Source organism: Lagopus leucura, unplaced genomic scaffold (genome assembly GCF_019238085.1).
Source record: "Lagopus leucura isolate 7727_CA_CO unplaced genomic scaffold, USGS_WTPT01 Super-Scaffold_73, whole genome shotgun sequence".
Classification (NCBI taxonomy): Eukaryota; Metazoa; Chordata; class Aves; order Galliformes; family Phasianidae; genus Lagopus; species Lagopus leucura.
In genome coordinates this window covers 42606889-42610901 of record NW_024962252.1, presented here as the reverse complement: position 1 = coordinate 42610901, position 4013 = coordinate 42606889, and the positions used below count along the sequence as shown (strand labels likewise).

The 4013-nt window shown below is 41.3% G+C and overlaps 1 long non-coding RNA gene across 2 annotated transcripts; it reads right to left on the bottom strand.

The window, feature by feature from the left end:
• Nucleotides 1–1524: 1524 nt before the first annotated feature.
• LOC122191667 lies at nt 1525–3482 on the bottom strand. Of its 2 annotated transcripts, none has more exons than XR_006182445.1 (3): nt 3113–3482; nt 2812–3027; nt 1525–1678 (listed from the first exon to the last, which is right to left on the bottom strand). It is a non-coding gene; the product is annotated as an uncharacterized LOC122191667 (long non-coding RNA). The 2 variants fall into 2 exon arrangements; XR_006182446.1 differs by having other exon boundaries at nt 2830–3027.
• Between the last annotated feature and the right edge of the window lie 531 nt (nt 3483–4013).

Here is a 4013-nt window from a genome sequence, read left to right as displayed (position 1 = left end):
TTGTAGCATCTCTTTGTGTAAATAAGAAGAACAAACAGAAGAGTCAAGACCTGCATTAGCAAAGACAACAATATACTCAGCTGTTAGAACTGGACACAGCCAAGGCTCTTGCAACCTTCTGGAAGAAAAAACAACAACAACAACAACAAACAAAACACAAAAGCCATACAAAGACCCAAACCAAACAAAATCACAAACAAACTGAAGTTGATCCCAAATGGATCAAGGAAGTGGGAAGAGGTGAAATAGAGAAGAAAATCTCCCCTTTGAGATTTGATAGCCCTAGGTAATACTCAAGTATAAGTGAGAATTGCAGTTTTCAAGTTTGGACAAAACTCTAAAGTCATTTAAACAAACAAACAAGAAGCCTTCACCACACCTTCAAAAGCAGCAACCTCAAAAAAAAAAAAAAAAAAAAAAAAAATCTTAAGACTATATTTTCTGTTTCTCTAAGTGACTACTGCCTAGATCAACTGCAAGTCAACTGAGCTACTCATCTTAATATCCAGTCAGAAACTACTAGAAACACAAAGTCTCTAATATGTGAGTTCTCCAGCGTAAGTCAAAGTAATCCAGCAATTGAAAATTCTTGTATTCCTTTCCTCTAGTCAAGAAAAACTAAACCTGCAACTGAGGAACTAAGAAGGATAGCAAATTTTGGTAGTAAAAGAAATGAAGAGGAGGAAGATGTTAAAGAAATTGAAAGTGGAATACATGACAATTGTACTTCACCAGAATCGGACAAGCTTATATTAGGCAATGTAAACATAAACCTACACTCTTTTTCCTCACTCCTACACAATATCTTCTTTTTTTCAGAAGGTATAGAACATCTTTGCAGATAGACTTTTTATAATCATTTCTAAAGATTGCCAACGAATTTTAAAATGTAACAGGAAAAGTTAATTCATATATTAAGATGAATATAAAAATTAATGACAGAAGCAGCTAAATGCAAATAAACTCACAAATATGAGTCTTAATATTGATATGAAACTTGCCACAGTATTGAGAACATTTTTTTTCCACTAGGAAAAGATAGATCGTTTACTCAGACAATTTGTGGGAAAAAAGAAAACAGAATGCCACTATGGCACCACTTTGAATGCATCTATCAGAAAATAAGTTAATTAGAACAGTTTTGCTGGTTTGAGCAAAAAGCTTATGCATTTATGGAATTGCTTCTAAATTGCATTCTAACAAGCAAAGAGAAGCTTTCTAGAAAAACTGAAGTGAAAGGAAACTCTGATAAGTGCTGAAGAAATAAAGTTACAATCTTTAGGAAGAGGAACACCAGGCCAAAAGCATAATTAAAACAAAAACAAATTCAGAGAATTGATAAGTCAGATCATCTCAGATGCAAAAATGCTCTATATCACATTAATGAATTAGAAAGTAGACACAGAATCATAGAATTGTTTGAATTGGAATGGACCCATAAAGGCCATCTAATCCAACTTCACTGCACTGAACTGGGATACCATAGCTCAGAGCCTGGTCCAGCCTGACCTTGAATGTCTCCAAAGACAGGGTTTCCACCATCTCGCTGGGCAACATCTTCCAGTGCCTCATCATCCTTACTGTAAAACATTTCTTCCTTATACCTGGTGTAAATTTTCCATCATTTCAAACTAGGGGCATACTCTAAAGTCTCTTGAGGTCATCTATGAGGGTTGCTCTTTAGAAAAAAAAAAAAAAAAAGAAAAAGTGAAGAAAAGCAAAAGAACGAAACACCATCAACAATACCCAGTAAGCCAAAAATAACAATCCACACCCAAAAGAGTGATAGACAAAAGATTCATATCCATTAAAGATTCATATAGATGCCAGTACTATAAAGGCATTTGGGCAACTTTCCATGCTCTCTTTTAAGGAGGAACTCACATTTATCCCATGGATCTGTTATGAATTATAATGCTCAATGCTTGTCATATTATTTCCACATTTACATGCTGTATTGAAATTACCACAGCACCACATCAGACAAAAACTTGTAAGCACCACTAATTTATAACAGACGTGTTACTTAAGAGGTGCATTGAGGAACCCTAGTACATTTCAGTTACAGAATAATCCACAAAAATAACATGGAAAAGCTTAGAATCTTTTAACAACTTACAGAATTTCAGAACCATAATATCTTAGAAGTGAGTGACAAATGGTTTTCTCACAACTCTTTTAGAACTGAAATGTCTAATTTCACTTGATTTAATTGAACACTAAGTATTATTCAAACCTACATTATATTTTTGTCATTACATGGTGCAGTTTCTGGAATCAGAGTAACTGAAAGGCAGCACTGCATTGCCTCTTGGTCAAAGAAGACTCCATCAGTAGGAAAAAAGGAAGGACTTCAACTCCTTTTTTCTCCCAGCACACACAAATCTCAAATGACAAATATGTAAGGGAGATGATAAAGAACAAGGGCCACAGTTAACCAGCCTGACTTACTTAGTGACAATTCTGAAAGTTACCGAATAAAAACCATACAGTCTGACCACATAAACCAAGATCCTCTCCTTTCAGCAACAGCCAGATAACACCTGTCAGTATGCAAGATTTAGAAAACTAACAAAGAGAAAAATGTAGTCTCAAACCAACCAGACCCTCAGCAGAGGCTGCCCATTTATCACAGTTCTGAAGTCCTATGTGTTACAAAAACTGTGTCTCAATAGCATACTGTGCCTCTTTGTCTCTCAAGTGACACAAACCACACATTTAACAGATCAACCAGAACTCACTGTTCTTGACATGTCTTCTTACAAGCAACTTCTCTGTGAATTCCTACTCTTCCTCCAACCACTAATTTACCTTTCAACTCCTACTCACTTGGGACGCAGTCAAGCTGTGCTGCACCTGACTTGAAGGGCCCTATCCCTCTCCAAAGGACAACGAAGTAAACACACGCATTGTGCAGACTTCACAAAGGCCCAGGACCAGCTGTTACCCGTGATCAGCTGTTATCTGTGGATGCCAGCACAACTGACCAGCCACAGCCACCGCAATACCTCTGACCTTAAGGAAGTTCTGAAAGACAAAAAGAAAAAAAAATAAATCAGAATGAGAAAGGCAAATATACTATCGATCGGCACGTTTCGTCCCCAGCACTCACATCTGCACCAGCCTGATCGCGCTTCAGCCCCTCGCGGGGCAAGGACCACCCGCACAGCTCGGTTCGCTCCCCCGGCAGGCAGAGATAGCGGCTGCACTCGGAGCAGGGCAGAGAGGCGAAGCCCTGACTCTTCTTCCCCCTTGTCCTCGGGCAGATGTCACCCGAAATGCGGTCGTCTCCTTTCCCCAAACTGCTCCGGTCACTCAATGCGGCCAGCGCTTCGGTTCGGGGATCGTCCAGCTACGCCCGGACACAGCCCGATGCCGATGCCGCTCCCGGCTCCGCGAGGCGTCCGCTTTACTCTGCTCAGCCCGGCGTAGAGCGCCCCATAGCGGCCTCCGGCCGCATGGACACCAAAAAGAGCCTCGCAGCGAAGCGCTAACCAATACTTCCCATCCCCGAGAGGGGCAGAGGAAGCAGACGTACTGAGCCGGGGCGGAAGTGTCGCGGCGAAGGGAAATCGTGCCCTTAACCAAGATGGTGTAGGGAGACCGCCCTTAGTAGGGTGTGTGAGCATCGCTGCCTCACTGCCTGCGCGCAGGTGTATGCGGTTGCTCACATGCCCGCAGCATTGCAGTTCTTTGCAGTTCTCTAATATTTTCCTCCTGCTGGCAATTCGTTTTAATTGATACTGCACTCTTTCTGTGCACCTCCAGTGCCTGGGAGCTCACAGCCTTGCTATACGTTTGGCCCCCTATCCGTTTTCTGTCCCTGTGTGCAGCCTGTCTGGCTCATGCTTTTCTGCCTGCTGCTGCACTGTGAAGTTAATAGTAACTTATTGTGGGTGTGCTAAGAATTAAACATTCATTAGCGATGGTGTCACAACTTCTGTGCTAGGAAAAGGGCTACCCAGTCTAGTCAGCAAGAGAACTGTACATACTGAATGGTACGTGTTGCCACT